This window comes from Pogona vitticeps, chromosome 1 (genome assembly GCF_051106095.1).
Source record: "Pogona vitticeps strain Pit_001003342236 chromosome 1, PviZW2.1, whole genome shotgun sequence".
NCBI classification, from domain to species: domain Eukaryota; kingdom Metazoa; phylum Chordata; class Lepidosauria; order Squamata; family Agamidae; genus Pogona; species Pogona vitticeps.
The window spans coordinates 215,664,973-215,685,373 of NC_135783.1; the positions used below are offsets into that span (position 1 = coordinate 215,664,973).

General features: G+C 40.6%; 1 long non-coding RNA gene across 1 annotated transcript; it reads left to right on the top strand.

The window, feature by feature from the left end:
* The first annotated feature begins 327 nt into the window (after positions 1 to 327).
* On the top strand, positions 328 to 18,116 carry LOC144583247 (uncharacterized). The gene is made up of 4 exons (XR_013536945.1): positions 328 to 889; positions 3,212 to 3,260; positions 7,601 to 12,088; positions 12,717 to 18,116. It is a non-coding gene; the product is annotated as an uncharacterized LOC144583247 (long non-coding RNA).
* The last annotated feature ends 2,285 nt before the right edge of the window (positions 18,117 to 20,401 follow it).

A 20,401-nucleotide genomic window follows, 5' to 3' on the forward strand; every position in this document is an offset into this window, starting at 1 on the left:
AACCAAGACTCTCTTGAAAGCACGTGCAGTTCGTGCATATTGCAGCAGAAACACCACAGTAAGCAAGACAGAGATATCCTGTCTTGTGTAGCAGTAGCAATATCAGTGCCAATAACAACAGTAATAACTACAACAACTGCTACTACAACTTAAATTCAATTATTCAACAAATATCCAGTTTATGAATGTGGGATATTATGGTTGTGTATTGAAAGCACCAGGAAGTGGCTTGATACTGCTGTACAATATTGTGCCTGCTTTGCCAGCAGGAAAACAGATGCCAAGCTTTGCATAGCAAAAGGCAGCCCAAGTGTTGATAACACCAATGGCAGCAATCAAGATGGTCTACGTTGCAGGATATCCTCTTCTGCTCACTACCATTCACAAAGTGACATCAAATAAGGGAAAATCCCAGAAACCATTTTTCCCATCAGTTAACCACAGCTCACCCAAATCTATTGTCAGAGCTATTTTTCAACAAGAGAGAATTGTTGCAAAGAAAGTTAGAAAAATTTGCTTTAAAAGGAAAGTACTGTTAAAACTTTTGGTTTGAAAAGATACAGTAGTTTACTTAAGTCACTGCAAAACAGTTAGCCAGCTCCAGCAGAGCAAGGTCAATGAATTTTAAATTGTCTTGGCAACTGAATACATGTTTTGGTTGTAATTTGTGAACAGAGATAATATTGTGAGGAAATTGGATGAATTATGTTGTACTTCTCTAGGCTGATCCAGATGGCACTTATCTGTATGAGAAAGAAGATTTATTCTGCCCTGCTCCAGGCCACACCAAAGACAAACCACACTGAGCCTAGACATCCCATTCCATTCTTAATTGCTCCTCAGGAGAGATTATCACGAGGAGAAGACTGAGAGAAGTTACATTTGGAGGGTGAGGTTACTGGACAAAGGACTTGAACCATGTTGGGGGAACATGGATTTAAGATCTAGCAAAAAGCTGTTAGGAGCTAGCTATGCACGTATCTGTCTGTCTGATGATTATGATGGAATAGATGCATAGGGATAGAGACTCAGGAGAAAAGCAACTCAATCATGATTACTTAGCTGGAAAATAGTTTTAGGCAGAATTAGTTAGCTTTTATTATTTTTTGAGGGAAGATTACATAGAGCTCACTTAATTATTTGAATATGCATTGCTTATTGCTTTTGCATTGTTTTGAAACTGTACAACTACCTTTTTGAATTCTTTATACTTTTAAAACTAATTTTAATAAACCTTTTTATATTTTACTCAAGTGTGATTCTTGAGGGAAAAGGGGTTTGAGTGTCTAAAGAAGGTGCCTTGGCCAAGGTGCTATGTTCACTAATTGTATTATTTTGGGTGGCCTACTTTGTCGGGTTGGTGTGCTCAGTACAAAGTGCACAATCAAGAGAGTTTCTATATCAGGTAAAGAGACAGGTGGACAAATCTAGGTTAGAAGCTTGTCGATAGTGCTAATTCATGCACCTTCTGGGTCTCACCCAGCCTGGGGTTCAAAGGGTGGTCGTTATAGTACTACAGAAGCTCCTTCACCTAGTGGAATGCCCTCAGGATGTTCCTTACAAATATTATTATAAATAATAGGTCAATGAATGAAAAATTGTATGACCTTATAACACCATCTTTTGGAAAGTGTAAAATCCATGAAATGTAGGAATTAAGATTCCACATTATTGCATATGTAGAAGAAAGATAAGGCAGAATTTCCCAAAACTAGCAGGACTACTCAAAACATAGAAGCTTGCCAATTATTTTGTTTCTAACCTGGTCGCATATCTAGCAATTTCCTACTGTTGAAAAACCTGGGTAAGCAGATAAGAAAAATTGTTTCTGGTAAAAGTAAAGGAAAACATGTGACACATATGTGGAGATAGGACATAGGCAATCTGTGGAAAGGGAAAGCATTCAACACTTTGTGTTCTATTCCACTTTGTGCAACAGGCATTAAAGAACAACAATCAATATATAAAGTAATACATTTTACTTGATATGTTTTTATTTTTAAAAACTTTGATATTTTCCCATGCTTTTTAAGTAAGGTTAAAGATTACTGAAAGTTATAATGCTTTACTAAGAGATGTGGTCTCTGTCTTTGTTCTTATTATGCTATAAGCTCTTATATTTTTAGAACGTAACTCAAAACATTATTTTGTTGATATTTTATTATATTTGTCTTTCTGTATTTTGGATTCAATTCTGACTTAAGTATTTGCCTAATACTTAAATTCAGTTTGATAGTACTTTTCAAACACTTGAAAGACAGTCATACAGAGGAGGAGCAGGATCTGTTCTTGATCATCCCAGAGTGTAGGACATGTAATAATAGGCTCAAGTTACAGGAATCCAGATTTAGGTTGAATATCAGGAAAAATGCCTTAACTGTTAGAGCAGTATGACAATGGAACCAGTTACCTCAGGAGGTGGTGAGCACTCCATTGCTGGAAGCATTCAAGAGAAAATTGGGCAACGGTCTGTCAAATCTGCTTTGATTTGGATTCTTGCCTTGAGGGGGGTGGGTGGGTTGGACTCAATGACCTTATAGGCCTCTTCCAACTCAATTATTCTATGATTCTATGATTTTTGCCTACAGTTTTCTTCATAGCTATGAGACTTCTGGATTTTACAACAGCTCTGAAGAATGTTTTATATATGGAATACAAAGGCAATGTAGATAAATAAAGCCTTTAGAAATAGGTACCGGATTTTTCCGTGTAAAAAGAAATAGATACTGATACATTTTCCTAAAATGATTAGAGTAAAAATTGAGGGTTGTCTTTTACATGCAAGTAAGCCAAGGAGAAAACTGCACGGTTGCAAAACTGCCTACCGAATGTCTCTGCAAACCGTCTGCCTCCAGTCACGAGTGAAACTGCCAATAGCTTGTCTCTGTTTGCAGAGACAGTCACAAGCCTTGCAAATGATGCAAGCTGATGCTGAGGAGAGCATGTAGGCAGTTTCAGCCACATAACTAGCACCTTGACGGGCGGTGGGCCAAGATCCGGAGCAGCTGGCACTGGCTGCAGCAGGCTGGCCATGTTCCTAATGGCTGAGCTGTAGACAGAGGCACAGCTGGGCTTGACTGGAGGCGGATCTGGAGTGGGGTCTGGAGGCACCTCCGTGTCCGGGATTCTCCCCTCCAGTTCTGCTTCCACTGCTGCTCCAGCTGCCACCTGCCAGGTTTCTTTACTTTTCTTCTCTTCTTCTTTTTTGCAGTTTGAGTGGTGGGGCTCAATCACTGGTGTAGGCAGCACGACAGTGACTGGTAAGGATGATGCATAATATCATAGTCCTGGCATGTAAATGTTGCCTAATTACTAAATAAAATGTGTTTCTTTCTGATGTTTAAAATATGATTTCTGAATTTTGCATTAGAAAATTGGGGGGTGTCTTATACATGGAGGATTCTTATATTCAGAAAAAATACAGTAAGTTGTTGTTGTCTGAATGGAAAGATTTATACTCAGTATGGGAGTGGCGAGAGTCCCACTACCCAGAAAATTCGGGTCCTCACCTCAGCAAGGCAGGCATGCATAGGTCCCCAGTGACTGGGGCAATAGTGATGAGGAGGTGGGAGAAACCCTCGAGGCTACAGCCATGGTGGAGCTCCAACTTAAGGAAGAGCAAGACACTGCCAAGGAGGATCAATGAACAGATGCTGCCGACTGGGAGGCATGTGAGGTCCAGGAGATTAGACTAGGGAAAATGTTCTGCACTAAAGGCTGGGAGGTGATCCAGTGGTGTGACCTTGATAATGGCAACTAGTTAGACTTGCTGGTGCCACCTGAGGAGGCTGCCCTCATGCAACAGGATGAGGTACATCAACAAGAGTTGTGATGAGTGTAGAACCAGTGACAGGCCCACCACCACCACCGTAAGCAGCAGGAACACCCTCTTCCAACCAAACCACTCCGTGCCACCACAGCCAGCAAGAGATCTGTGTTGCAGCCATGGCATGATCTCCACCACGTACCCCAGGGAAGCTAGCCAGGTGCACCTGGCATTTGGATCTGGGGGAATTTCTGGGGAGTCCTACGGCTTGACAAGAGAGGGAGCCTATGCCACCCACCTACAGGGGCAGTGGACTATGTGCATATAACACACTTGCGGCACACCCTGCTTAGCCCATCTGTGAGGGGCCTCAATATGCTGGATTAGGAAGAGCTCTGGTAACCCCCCTGGGGTCTGTAGACTAGAGTGTCTACAGACTAGCAGGGAAAAGACTGGGAGTGAAGACAACTACCCAGATCCCTGAAGGCATTTGGGTATGTTGGACCTGTTGGCCCCATAAGTTGGATGGCTTGTTTAAATAGCAGGCTCTTTTTCTGCAACAAGTTTTATGAAAGTATACCATCTCCCAAGATGCTCCTTTGTCATTTCTTGGTATGCTCTTGATCTTCTAGATACATTTTCATTTTACTAATGAAGTCTTTTTCTGATTTATTTATGAAATTATTTACGCAAGCTTTCAGCTTTATCTTTACATGAGTGTATTTTACCCCAAAATAGCAACTCCTTAAGTCCTAGAAGGAGTGATTTATCTTGTCCATAACTTTTAATTTCCAAGATTTCTCTGGGTTTTTCTTGCTTCCCTTGAAACTTCCTTTGGTTGCCCCAAAGCTAGGTGTTCCTCTTGGCGTCTGCAGCTGGTCCAATTTTAGCTCTACTGCCAAATGCAATTTTGAAGTAGGAATTTATCTGACATCTCCTGAGGCCTTCGCTTGTCTGATTGTAATTCACATTTTACCCAGTTGTGCAGCAGGCCTGTCAGCAAGATGTGGAGGGAAAAAATGAGTATATCTACAGATCTGTTTATATATGACCTCCTATAGTTTCCTTCCTGTGATACAAGTTCCAGATTCTGAAGATACGTAATCACCACCATATATGGTGCTTTGGCCTTTCACCAACTGCACATACTGCAGAAGAAACCATGGATGAAGAAATTCAAACAACATCTCAGGGGAAGAATATGCACATTATCTGCAAAGTGTCTGTTCTCAACTCACATGCCAAGCTAAGCCAAGCTATGGTTTGTCACATAAACCACAAACTGTTACTTATACCATGGACAGATGACCAAGCAGACCATAAACTGCTGCTCCCATGTCTGGTCTCTTTCTCTCCCCTTACATTTGTCAGCTCCCATTTGAGAACAGACTATTTAGGAAACAAGCTGATGTCAAGTTGCAGTTCTGGGTTCAAAAGTAACAAGCCAGGAATTAAACAAACCAGAATTGATAAGGCTGCAACAAACCTTGGTTTCCAATTGCCATTTGCAGACACAGATACATGTCCATATAGAAAATATGGAGGCCTTAGATACAGTCTCTCTCCTATTTATCTTCCTGCCCTTTCACCCATCCCCAGAAAGATTAGGACCACACACACCAGAAAGACTACTGTTAATGACGGTTAACGGCCCATGACAATGTGTGGAGAAGGACTGCAGAACTGGGGCTATCCCTCACCTCCAGTCCTTTGTCCATCTAACGAGCTTATTCAGAGCAGGGGGAAGTGAAACCAATGTGGAGGATGTTTCAGGGATCTCCTCAACTCTCCACAGCCTGAAGGAGCTACTTGGATGAGTAGCAAAAAATTTCAACCTAATAAGAAAGAAGTCCAGTTGCCATGACTTAACTTCTAGATAACTTCACCCGGATGAGTGATAATCTTCACAGATATCTTGCTCAAGATGTTTGCTTTTAGTTTATCTTTTGCTTTGCTATCCACACCTCACCTTACTTATTAAGACATGTGAAAATAGTAAAAGTGAACACATATTTCCATCTTGAGCACAGTCCTGACGGTCATCTGACAGTCAAACTAGAGATTACAGAGAATGTCTGTTCTCTGTGATTAACAATTTTCTTTCCAACAACAGGATTTTTCCAAAGATGCCATTTTATAGTAATTGGAATTCAAAAGCAAACCCTTCCACTGGCCAGTCACAAAATTAGTTATGAGACAGATATGACAAAAGACATCTTTCATACTCTAGATACATGCTAAACATTTCATCTCGTTTGACCCTCTGAGATCCAAAAGTTACATATCATCTATCTATCTATCTATCTATCTATCTATCTATCTATCTATCTATCTATCTATCTATCTATCTATCTATCTATCTATCTATCTATCTATCTATCTATCTATCTATCTATCTATCTATCTATCTATCTATCTATCTATCTATCTATGTATCTATCTATCTGTCTATCTATCTATCTATCTATCTATCTATCTATCCATCCATCCATCCATCCATCCATCCATCCATCCATCCATCCATCCATCCATCCATCCATCCATCCATCCATCCATCCATCCATCCCTCTATACACCATACATTTGCATAGAAAATTTAAGCATTTGGCAGTTGATATGTTGATATAACTGAAGCTCCCAATTTTATCCCATGCAGAAACTGAAACAATCACTTTCAGGTTGTTGCTGCTGCTTTATTTGTGGGTTGGTTAGGTCAGGTAGCCCATTCTTCAGCAGTCGTAGGATCAAGGTGCTTCCATAAAGGCCAAGAATAGACAGGGTACGATCTGGGAATGCATGATCTCAGGAACCAGTGGCCAAAATCTAATGGGAGAAAGTACACACACAATTACACAGCAGTTTCCCCCTCCTCTTTAATCTCTTTTGCATGCCTGGTTGTATGACTGGCTGTATGCCCAGTCTTGTAGCCAGTGCAAGATTGGGTGCATGAAGATGAGCCCGCAGGGTGGGAACGTCCTGTACAGTCACCCTTGTGCGATCATGTAAGCAATCCAAATTCTGGCCAGTGTGGACTACCAGATCAAATGTTAGACTCAGCAGTGTGAGCTGGGGTTTAGATCTCAATATAGCCTTGATGCTCAGTGGGTGAACTTGAAGCAGCCACATGTCCTCTCAGGCCCATGTACCTCACAGAGCTGATGTGATGATAAAGGGAAAAAGCTATGTACACAGCTGTGAGCTTCTGAGAAAAACACAGAAGTATGAGGGGAAAAGAGGAACAGGGATGGTAAGGGATCTGGAAACCAGTTCTGTGGAGAAGGGTTGAAACAACTGGGTATGTAGAAAATTTGGGAGAATAACAATATAAATATCTGGAAGGCAGTTCTTGCAGAAGATAAGGTAGATGCTCCACAGGGCAGACTCAAAATCAACTGACAGAAATTTTAACAAAACAGATTTTGGTTCAACCTCTGTAAATTTAACCCAAATCTGTTTTGTTGCCATTTCCATCAACTGGAACCTCTTTAAGTTGAAGATCTTTTACAGTTAGGAATTCTTCAGCAGTGCAACACACTGTCTCAGGAGACAGTGGGCTTTCGTTACTTACAGCTTGGTCAGCAGCTGTAGTTCCATCCTGTTCTCCTGATCCAAAGCCAGGAGTTAGACTAAAATAAATAAATCAAACAAGATCCCTTCTAATTCTATGATTCTGTGAAAGGTGCAGCTTATTGGTTTTTCATGTTGGGTTATCCTACAGAAAAAGCTTTACTGGCCAGACAGGCCAATAAATTTTTGGCTGTTTTGCAATATACAAAAAAGGTCCTTCTTTATCTAATTGTCATTTTGTTCACTTCTTTTCCCCCTGATCCTCAGTGTGCTTCAAATTAGAAGGTAGGAAACAAGAAATCAGCCCAAGAAGAAATACTTTGGTGAGTGCAAAGCAGCTTACATATATTTCACATCTGCCTCTTCCCAATACTTTGATTTATCCCTTCAGCACAGCAGGTTTTCCCCCCTCATGTATTACTTTTTACTTGCCAGAAGTGCTTATATAAACAAATGAGAAATATCAAACCTGCTGAAGCATAGTCTGCTGCCAAACTCACCTTCTTTATTCAACCACCTATGAGAATAATAAATTTGAGCTCATAAAAGTCTTTGGCATCATTGTAGGACGGTGGCCATTATGTAAGAGCTATGGTTTCATCTGACAGTAAAATGGGATCTTTAGATCTTGCCCCTGACATGCAGGCCTGAACTCTGCATGATTTCAGTTCGATCATTTAAAAAGTCCCTGTTTAAAGTATGTGGGATATTGCTTCTTTATCCTGGATTCACAGTGCAAGGAAATGGTCCCACGTTGCCTTGCAAAACCATGCCTGAGTTGCCAGCATGAAAAGCAGTGCCAAGATTTACATGGCAAGGGCCAGCCTGACAATACCAATAGCAGCAGTCAAAATGATCTACAGGATCCCCTTCTGTGCTCCCTGTGGCTCACAGATAGACATGAAGTAAGGGAAAATCTCAGAGCCTGACACAATCGTCTTGTCTACGGTGTCTCATACAAACATTACACACTTGTCGTAGGTGTTCTTTTCAATAGCCTTGGCTGTGACACTTCACTCTCTTTCTCTCTGTGGCTTTCCTCCTCCGTTTTCCACCTTTCTCATTCCTGGTGACTTTCCTCCCCTCTCTTTGTGGCTCCTGACTTTCCTTCCCTCTCCTAGCTCTCTCCCCTTTGGCTCCTCTTCCCCCTCTCTCTTGATCCTTTATCTATTGCTTCTCTCTCTTCCCCCCCCCCCACACACTTCCCATGGCTGCTCTATAGCATCTCTCCCCCCAGCTTTTCCTTTTCTCTCTTTCCACAGTTCCTGTCTCTATCTCTCTCTTTATGGCTCCTCTCTCTGTATATTCAATGATACTTATTCACAAAGCTATAATCCGAATCTACCCTCTTGACCAGAAGTGAGCCCTGTTCATCTCAACAAAACCTCGGTACTTCGTTTCCTGAGACACTGGCAAGATGTTTGGGCAATTGCTAAACAATACTTCAAAAAGCATGGGCAGCCAGAGTCCATGAAATACTGAATAATTCAGAAAATATTTCCTATGTAAAACAAGCATATTAAAGATCACAGACCTTACAAATAATAGGATGGATGGATCAACTTCAATTTAGGATAAAGCATGAGAGAGGGGAAGCATTTTATTTTCAGGAAGAAGAGGCAAGCAGTTAAAATGTGTGGAATTGACTACTTACTGCAATAAGAAAGTAGCCAAATAATTCACTGGAGTTTTTTTAAATTAGTAATTTAAAAGTACTGCCTAAATATCTCCCAATCTGGTAGATTTGGTGTCTACTATTAGTCTGCCCAATGTGATCTGACTTTAAGAACTGGTTCGACAGTGGACTGTCTCCTCATATCAGTAAGGCCTTCTGGAGGGCTATGTTAACTGGTGACACACTCTCAGAGGTGTGTTCCTGTACATCTGTAATGTAACAGTCTAACACAACACAGCAATACTATTAAACCGGTTTCTTTTTCTGCTTATTTTATCTCCTCCTTCCCTGAGAAGTCATGCCATAAGCTATGTTTAATTATGTTTTTAAAACCACCTCATATTTGATGAAATAGGAATCATTAATTACAAGGGCAAGTGGGGGTATAAATTACTCTCTTTTTAATAGAAAAGGGATCACATTTCCATTAGCACAATACTGAGGAATAACTGCTACTTGTTATAAAGAAAGATCAGTCAAATAAGAGGAATACAGCGTGGTGGGAGTGTTTAAACGAACGATCAAAGATCCTCTGCGTCTAGCTATCTATGTGCTGCATCTTATTATTAGGACAAACTTTCCATATCATTCCCACAAACAGTAATATTTATTTTTTTAAAAATGTCCATGAAGTTGCCTTCTTCAAAGGGACCACATCCAATTTTAAGGACACCTCTTCTAATTCAGTTTACAATGCCATCCAAAGTGGGAGTTTATGTTAAGGCAGGAAAGAAGGAGATGCACGTAAAACTGCAACTAGACCCTATAACCACACCCTATAACCACACCTACAAGCTCATCCTAAGGCTTAATGCAAAGCTAGGTATCTGTAGTTAGCTTGGGTGCCACTTTTCTGTCTTCAGATCTTCTGGGGATTGTTCAGCCTGGCCAAACTTTACAAAATTAACAAGAATTTTAACAGAAAGTGGCTAGAAATGCCCTTATCTTGAGTTGATTTGTGTGTCTGTGTATTGTATACAAACAGTGTGATGTACTTACCGGTAATATGTGATCCATAGTGGATAAAGAGGTGGACTAGGGCTCTGGATTTAAATTCCTGTTCAACCAAGGATATTTACAGGAGTGGAGCAGGGTTGTCATTGCTAAAACCACTAAATATTTAACTTACCTTGGAAACCCTACTAGGGTCACCATAAGTTGAATGTAAGTGCTTCTTTATTAATGTCAGAGATTGCCAATATAGAAATCAAACACACTAGGTAATTGGAAGCAGGAAATGGCGGAGCTATATTTTATCTGTCAAAACAAGACCAGGAGCAGATCATGAAATGTTTATATCCAACATTAGAATAAAGCTGAGAAAGAACATTAAAAGATTTGTAGTGCCAAAATATAATTTAAACATTCTAATGAATATAAAGTCCAGAGAAGGAACAGATTTGCATTACTAAACTCAACTGACCATGAACCAGAAGAACTATGGACTGAAACCAGAGATATCATCAGGGGAAAAGGAGAAAAGGTAATTCCTGGAGCGAAAAGAAAAGAAAAACCTAGATGGGAAAAACGCTGAACATAGTAAAGGACAGGTGAGAAACAGAAGTAAAACATGAGAGAAATAGGATCAGAACGATGAATGCAGTTTTTCAGTAGCTGTCAGATAGAGGCGTAGAGAAATGATTCAATTGAAATGTGGTGCTGGAGGAGAGCTTTGTGGATACCCTGGAGTACCAGGAAGATGAAACGTGGGTCCTAGATCAAATCAAGCCTGAGCTATCTATGGAGGCAAAAGTGTTGAAACTGAGGCTGTTCTACTTTGGGCATATCATGAGAAGGCGAGATTTTCTGAATGTTGAGAAAGCTGAGAGGTAGCAGGAAAAAAGGAAGACCAAGTATGAGATGAATTGACTTCCTAATGGGAGCCACAGGCTTGAGTTTACAAGAGCTGAGCAGTGCTATTAAGGATCGGACATGTTGGAGAGCTCTCATGTATAGGCCTGCCACGTCTCAGACATGACAGCATGGGATAACAACGACATCTTGATCCCTCAGCCCCCAAGGAGGGTCCTTGTATCTGGCAAATTCAAATCCAGCTCCTTTCTGCCGTCACAATGTCCAAATATGGGGTCTTCAATCAGTTTTGGGTGCAGGGAAGGCTGAATGATTAGGGCACATAGTGGCTCTGCCTCGCTCCCCATCTTCTTCCTCTCTGGAAAGAGTGAAAGAAGCCCCTACCGGAGAATGAAGGGTGACAGTGTAGAAGCCAACACTGAACCATTGTAGGACAATACTCTTCACTTCAGTTAGCTGTTAATTCATAAGGAGTTGTACTGCAGTATCACTGCAAGAGATGACAGGAAAGAAATACATGCAGAATTAGTTGGCACCACCCACTGTTGACTTTGGCGATTCTTTCATTAGTCACTCTGCCAGTCCTGGGGGGCACCAGCTGCCACGGTTAAGAGTTGCCACCTATGGTCTTCTACAGAGATTAATCCTTCATTTGATGAGCTGCCAAAGAGCAGTCTTCCTTTTGAAGGTATTATCTATTAGTCTCCACTAAAGAAGTTTCCCTCGCTTCACTTTCCAAGAAGCCAGCAGAGCTATAGCTACCCAGTTCTATTCTCTTCCAGCCTAACAGGTTGGTGGTTAGGATTTTATCTGTCTATTGCTTTATTGTAATGTTTTGTTGTTGTTTTTATGTATCCTGAAATGTACATTGAATTGTGTATTTTTACAGAAAACAGACTAAAATGTTTTAAGAAATGAATTAATTTGTAAAAGAAACAAACAAGTGGAACATATTGACTATTCAAAATTTACTTCAGAAATTCCCCCCCCCCCCTTTTTTTGCAGGCTGTGTGGGGACAACAGTGGTGGGAAATACAGTTACTAGAGCTCAGACTAGGAGCCTAAGAATTGGGTTCTTTCTTGAGGTTTCTGGCTTTGGTACTAAAAGTCTCAGGGAATGGGTTGCTGGTAACCTGCAACTTTTGCACATTCTCACAACCTCAGGATCTTCTGTACAATGGCACAGAATCTGCCCTGTCCCTAAGTTGTTTGTAGCTGCACGACACTGCCGAAGTGCCTTGGGTCCCCTTCACAGAGAATAAAACACAGTAAGTAAAATAGATAAGTGTTCCAACTTGTTTTATGGGGTACAACTCCTCATTCTTTTGGATTACTTTTGCTTTCCTTGGCACACATTGGCAGACTCAAAACCATGATGGTCACTTTACTAGTGCTGGAAAAGATAATGTAAGAGAGAATGAACACTCAGTGCAACTGAATGAAGAATCTCCACTGCCAACAAATGGGTCATGCCACCAAATGTGAAATGTGCCCCAGTGATTATAGGCAGATGTGCTGGTAGCATGGAAACAACCTGTGGGAAGCCTCACTGTTTGGACTGTGGGCATTTGATTCTGAAAAAACACATAGAATGGCTGATCGGGTGTGAGGTGGATTTGGCTATCAAGGGTCTATTGAGGTCACTGGGGAGGAGTGTTGTGCCATTTGGCTTGTTCCTCCCATCCAAACAGCAAACAACCTCTTGTAGCTCAATCAGTTAAGTGCTTCCCCTCATCATCTGCAGAGAGTCATGGGAAGTGGAATTATTTTATTTATGTTGCTTCTCTCTTTGTCAGTACAGTTCCATTTTCTCTTTTCCCCCTCTTTGCCTCCCTTCCCTCACATCCTTCTTCCACGTTTTCTCTCCTGTCTTGGAATCTGCAACCCTGATGGCAGAAGCTACTGGATCCTGCAGTCTCCAGGTGAAGTGTGCCAAAGAGAATGCATGCCCATCTGCTGAGTCAGAAAGATGCACAGCAGCTCTTAAAAGGGAAGGATGAATTGTTCTAACTAAAAACACTTATGGCTGTGGTCTTCTCTTTTGTCCGAACTGTGCCCTCAGCAATCCATTTGCCATATCTCTATGTCATTGTGGATACTCTCTAGTTTTCTGGACAAAAAAATAAAATAAATCTGAGACAAACCTTGTCACTTTGGAGTTAGCTTGTTTTTAAAAAGATAACTAGTTTAAGCAAAGCAAAAGCATGCTGTTTATATACCACCCCATAACGCTTCAAGCACTTTCTGGGTGTTTTACAAGTTAATTATCCAGGCTACACATTGTCTCCCCAGCGTTAGCTGGGTACTCATTTTACCGACCTCGGAAGGATAGAAAGCTGAGTCAACTTTGAGCCAGCTACCTGGGATTTGAACCCCGGGAGCACAGTTGTAGCTGCAGTACAGCAGTTTAACCACTGTACCACGAGGTGCTTCGTGGTTCAATTTATTGTGTTTTTTAATCCTTCAGCACCTATATGAGTGTATCCTAAGCTATATGCGTGAAACAAACGCTAATAGCCACGTTACGTTAAAAATCACGATGTCAGCTTTGGAACATTGTTTACTTCGTTCTCCCCTGCTTCCTGCCCCCAGTGGCACTAATGTCTGCAGCTCGGTAATAGAGCACACCTGGCTCTTTCTGTCTGGGTCTACTGTAGAAATCTTTAGAGAAACACATGAGTTGCCTGTTTTAATAGCACACAAAGTCAATTTGTAGGCCTTTGGGCCAAAGTTCAAAAATGTGTAACAATAAAAGGACCATGATTTACAGACCATTTCATAGACTGAGATGATTAATTGCTTGATGTGTTTGTTGATCCTCTTTTTTGACAGCCAAAACCCACATCTTATGGTTTAAGGGCCAGACAGAGAAAATAATTTATTGAAAGTGGCTTGATTAGAATTTTTCTTCTTCTTTTAAATAAGTACAGAGGTGGTAATAGACAGGTCCTGGTTTGCACTAACTTCTTTCCTGGATTATTCTAAATGCTCAATGACAACTGGCTTGCAAATGCAGTGTATAAAGTGGAATGGGGAATTATATGTAAGCTGCTTTGAATTCTTTGGAACAAAGCTGGAATAGACATGTAGCTGGCTTAGGAGCACAGGGTATGTTTTGTGTGTAAAAGATTCTACGTTCAACCCCTCTCTTTTCCACATGGGTCTGAGAAAGATGCTAAGACTGCTGGAATCCCTTAGTCAGAAGATGTGAGATGTAGTCCAAAAGAATACATTTCCCAAACCCTATTAAAAGAAATCCTAAAGAGTGAATAAGTTGCCTTATTTCCTTTGCTTCAAGGGACTGTGTGTCTGTGCTACTACACTTGAATGGAATAATGGGGAAATATTTTGCATCTGGTGGCTTAAAACACACAAAATAGGTAAGCACAGGTAACAATAAAACATGAAATAGGCATTTTATGGAACCCAGAACGCCATCCCACTGCTTTAAAGTCAATAAATTCATTCACCTTAAAAACAATTTTACACAGTTTGCATCCATCCTGTCATGGTCCTTAACCAGAGGCTACATCAAGGGGGAGGAGTAAAATCATCCACTAAGACTTTATCCTCAATTACAGTTACTTGTGTTTTTTTTTTACTGGTGTGGATATGGATATTGAAAGTATCCATGTTAAAAAGATAAACCCAAGCTTAAATTGTTTTTGGAAAAAAAACAACAACTCTGTCCTCAGTTGACTTGACATAGCTCCAGGTAGTGAAAATGTGAGTAACAGGCTCAGCTTAAAAGGTTCTGTGACTGAGGAGAAGACCATGGTGATACCCCACAATTCCTTGGTGGATGGAGCAGTGAGGGCTTCATTGAGCCTGCTGAATGCACCACCTCCCCCACTACACTTGAGAGCAACATCTAGTGTGGGAAGTGCAGGGCCAGGCCTGGGTACACACAGATCTGTTCTCTAAGACCACCATAGGTCCTCACCCTTGGAATCTGGTGTCTGAAACAGCTGCCTCACCCTCCCATTTAAGGGAAGGAGCAGTTCTAACAAATAGCTTCAATTAGCAATAGATCTCTTTTGACTGAACCATGCACAATGGACTCCTCCCTGTTTCGCAGTCCTTACCAGCCCCTGTCGTGTTTGCACTGCTCTATTTTGATGGTGCAATATAAGCAAGGAAAGTTTGATTTACCTTTGAACCAAGGCACACAGGTAGTGTGTACCGTGTTTTGAAGTGGGATACACAATTTAGGGTGAAAATAAGAGGCATGTTCCCCACACATGGCACAGCCTGTGGAGGTTTCTGCCATTGCCATGCCAAGACATTTTTTGCAGCAAAATGGCTAACCAGCTAGTTGGACAGGTGGGAGGTTGGGGTGGGTGACCGCACCTCAACCAGATGTCCTTGCTCTACGTGGCCCAAAGGCTGTTTACTTGAGATATATGTAGAACATAGATGTTAGGCAGTGAATAGCAAGCACTTTGGTCACAAAGTTCAGTGCTCTTCAGATGATGATAACAAAACCCATGACAGTATGTAGTCAATTTGTGGACTAGCACAGGCAAATCGTTCTTGCTGTATCCATTATCCCAAATGTGGTAAAATGATAGCCAATTTACAGTTAATTTTAAGTTTGTTTGAAAGCCATTTGGAACAAAAATATGACAGTATCGTCCCTATTTATCTAGTGTTACAAAGGTAGATAATGGAACAGGTTTCATGACCCTAGAAGTCAAGCAAAATTGAATGTATGAGAGGGAAGTGGAAAACAGAAAATGGTAACAAGAAGTCCAAGTCACCAGTTCTGAAGATTTAGAAATAAATTTAGGGATAATGAACAATTAGACTGTGCATTCAGTGGAGAGCGTGCTGCCTCAACTCTTTCAAGAAGAATAATTTGGAGAGTATTTGTGTCAGAGATATATTTATAACTTGAAGAGCAACATGTCCTTGCCTCAGCAGTGCATTGATGGCTGCCAGCTTGCTCTCCATTAGCGACAAAAAGTGAAGTGTTGTGAAATGATGAAGATTTCACCTTGAGATTTTGTAAAGGTGCAAGATGTACGTGTTCTAAATCAAGCTTTGGGGAATGGGGCTAATGGAAAAGAAATAGATTGTATGCTGAAAACAATTTGTTCTGAGAAATGAGGAAAATTATTCTTTGTAATGTTAGGGAACATTGAGGTGGAAAAGTGGAATTTCTTTTGAAAGGGTCACATAACTTTTTCTCACGGAAGGATCTACAGCATTCAGTGCTTTGCCGAAGGAACTACACCATCTCCTTGAGGTTTCCAGAACCTTCCTTGACTGGAAGCATGACATTATCAACTTTTAAATTGTTCTAGTATACATTTGGGGCAGAGCAAGAAATCTCCAGATGCGTTGTAAAGGCAACGTACAATTGCAGACAGTTCATGGAAATGTCATATTAGTAAAGATAGTGGGAGATATAATGGATTTTTTTTTACACTGATCCTAAACACATTTTCTCCTGAAGTTATAAATTTTGAAGGAACCATGTCAACATGGTTAGGGTTGCACTGTTACGATTCGGTTACAATTTCTGTGTGAAGAGAATTTTTCCTTCTAGCGAATACACCTGTTAGTCCATGAGAACGGAGGTAATCTACTTGTCAAGTGGGAAGGGCTTGCACCTTAGGCCACATTAAGAAATCTGAGGCCTTAACCTTGGTCACGTTTAATTTATTTATTTATTCAATTTTTACCCCGCCCCTCTAGACAATGTCTACTCGGGGCGGCTTACATGGATAAGTTTAAGAAGCCACATACTATTATTCCCATCATTACTAAATGAATGTTATGTGAAAATCTGCATACGGCTTTGTCATTGCTGCTGCTGCTGTATGTAGAGGCCCTTCATAATACAGGGCCATAAAGCATACTTTGTGGAAACATTTTGCACTTGCACTTGTCCGCACTCCTTCCAGCCCTTCTGGGGCAGCCTGTGGTGACCCCCTCCACCAAATAGCTTCCTTTCAACATGGCGTCTCTTAGGGACTGATGAAATGCTTGTTCAAATATTTAGTTTGGACCCAGATCTCTTCTGTTAGCTTCAAATGGCTTTTCCCCATGCTGCTAATTGCTGCATTACATCTGGGATCTATCACGGCTATCCATGAGCATGTGCTTTTGCATTCCAAGTACATTTTGTTCATGGAGGCGGCAGCGGCTTTATTCAGTTACCCGAGAGGCATACTGACCTTTTTCATGGTCTTTTGGAAAGATAGCTATGTGCATTCAAAGGAAGCTAAATTTTTTGAGGGGAAAAAAATGCAGGGCACATTCTTTTAAATCAGGTTTTGAATGCTCTCAGGTCATTGATCCATAAACAGTATTCTCAGTAGATAGAGTGTATTAAGCTTTGGTGGTGTATAGTGATTACAAGCCAAAATGTCAGAGACCCTTTGGAGCTAAGTGTAAAATGGCTTCCTCTTTCTCCCTGACTGGACATTGCATATGTGCCACAAGAGGATGTTCTCCACATTGCTGGTGATCTTGTCTTCACTACCATGGGAAGAATTCAAATAATTTTAACCAAAGAGAATCACATGAGGTATCAGTTTGAAGTCTGGGCTAAGACCTTGAAGAATTAGGTTCTAATTCCCACACAAAAAATATTATTGGGTGACCTTGGGCCAGTCACACTGTCTCTTGGCCTGACTGAATTCACCAGATTGTTATGAGGAGAAGCTGGGGAGGAGAGCCATCTGTGCCACCTTGATATACATGGAGCACATACAAAAAAGGTAAGTTCAAGAGGAAAGAGAGTGAAACTGAGATTCCTACCATAAAAGCTCCTCTCTCGGGAAACTTTCCAGAGATTCAGAGAAGATTTTAACCCCATAATAATGTCTTCTTGTTCACCATATCACGGGTGTGAGTAGTAGTCCTTCAGTTACATGGAAGATAATTAAAATATAGGCTTTGTGCACAGACAGCTCGTGACCAGAGCAAGGGGAGTGCCATTCCTGATTTGAGAAACAGGGCACTCCTTTCCCTTGTTCATGAATCACCCTTGGTTGGAGGACAAATGAGAAAATGACTGCAAGCTGGCCCCTGGACATTTCTGACACCACTACAGGAGAGTAGCAGATCTTTGCCCATACTGAACGGAACTGTTCACTTCCTCACACTGGTTCTCAGTCACTGTATGCGTACCCTAAATAGGACAAAGAAGTGATCCAGGTGAGATACCTCCTTCCATCCTCCGACCCTCTCTCAATCTTCTGTCTGAGGACACCTGGAACAGAATAAAATATGATTACAATAATAAAAGATATATTAAAACATGTAACATACTTAACATGCCAAAAAGAGCAAAAGAAATACACCACCATAAAAGTGCTGGAGACACAGATAAAATCCAAAAGTATCCAAAAGCCCACCAAAACGATTCCATCCTACATATCCTTTTGAGATCCCTGCAAAGACCATTTTATTTTTCAGGGGCTCAGAGAGGGAATTTCAGTGCATAGGGACATCAACATGAAAAGATCTATTCGTGACATGTTTCCATACTGCTAACACAAACATTCACAGGCCCTCAGTTTTCCTGTCCTACTGCAAGTCTGATGTGCCATCTTTTACCAACTCTACTTGCCATGGTGTGCTTGGAGTAACTTTGGTCACTCTTGATTATCATATTTTTAAATCCTCTATCCCCGTCAAGTGGTTCTTGAACCGGGGTCCCCAGATGCTCTTGGACTGCAATTCCCAGAAGCCTCCACTACTTGGTGTGCTGGCCAGGATTTCTGGGAGTTGCAGTCCAAGAACATCTGGGGACTCATGTTTAAGAACCACTGCCGTTGCCCACCATTGCTCCAAAAATAGAGTAACACAATGCCTGTAGAGATACAGTTGTTCTTCTCAAAAAAAGCAGGCTTTGTATTTCTTTCATGGCAGGTTTGGTAGAGGAACTGGTGAGATGCAAGATAGCAAAGGCTGAGAATTTCTGCTTTGTCAGATACAACCCAATAGCCTTCCAAGATTAGCACCAGCAAATTGTGCCTTACAGACAATGCTGGCTTTTATTTGTCTATGCTAACAGGCCCATGATTATATCACAAATACTGAACCACACTGGGCAGAATCAATATGCAGATAGCTTGCTAATTAAAACAACATTTTAACATTAATTAAAATGGAGATATTGCAATTTACATATAAATAAGTTGGCCTCTATAGTTTTAATGAGTCAGTCAGCCAGTTAACACAGAAGGATGCAAAGAGTGAATGAAATCAGAGCCCCTCTGTTGCTTTATCTGTTTCAGTTTTGGTGCTGGGGAAATGAGACAGCTAGCTGCAATTTACATGCATATTTAGCTTATATCCAGTTGGCATTCCCAGGCACAGCAGGCTCATAGCACTGATTGCAGAAGAGTAGTCAATAATAATTTAAATACAAGCAGTACAATGGATCTGATCTAGCTATGATCAGCGGTTAGATCTGGGCTCTTTAAAATAATGAAAGGTGTTGGAAAAGATGTGATAGAGATTTTAGTCAATGACTAAGTATGCACAATACAAACAATGTGGTCTGTTCAACCATGACTTGTTGTGATGGGTGAACCTACCTCTACTAATAATCTATGGTTTGTTAACCATAATGTGAACCATGGTTTGTTGCTAACTTACAGCATTAACTATGATTTCTTTAAACCATAAATTGTTGTGACATCTAACCTTGTAACCATGGCTTATATCTGACCTTTTCCCTGTAAAGGAGAAAATGACAAATAGAAAGAAACTAGAGCTTTAAACCAATTTGTTAATTTTAATTGATACTTGTTTACTTGATTGACCCTAGTGTCAGTAATTTCATTTCAAAAATAATTTAATCATTTCAGTGTGCCATTTAAGTTTTCCCTTGCTAAACATTGTTGATTGTTGCAATGCTCTTTGCCTAAGAGGCAAACAATTGGGCAGTTTTTGATCTGCTGTTCATTTGATATGCTAATTCCCATGGTTTCTAAATGAAAGAGTGGACTTAAATTCTTGTTAGTTTTAACATGATTTGGACTATACTGTTACCCATCACACATGCATACCTGCTATATATTTGAGACATATCTCTCTCTGTGTTTTCTTAGAAATCCATTGCTAAATTAAGAAATTGCATTTTCTTGTTTCCTGGACACTCCCATTGTATGGCTTAATTCATAGTATTATCTTTTACAGGTATTCATGACATTCCCACCTGCTTACTGCAGATAAAAATATTGCCCATGCATTAATTCTTTTAAATACGATGCCTATAGAAATTGGACTAAAGGGTTACTGCATGTGTTCCACTCCTGCCTATTTCTTCCATTCTAAAGAATCTACTAAAAAACTGTAGCACAATAATATACACATATAATATAATCAAAAGTAATTCCATCCAGTTTAATGGGGCTTAGTCATAGGTAGGGAAATGGACAAGGACAATTTGTGTATTTGTTTCATTGTGGATTCTTGGGAGGGGGGGGCTCTTTCATGTTCCTCTTTTCCATATATTGGTCTTTTTGTTTTTCACAAATCATACCAAATTTCTAAAGAATCTGTAAAGATTACTTTTTTAAAAAAAGCAGAGGAAAGGCAACAGAGAATCAGTTTGCTCA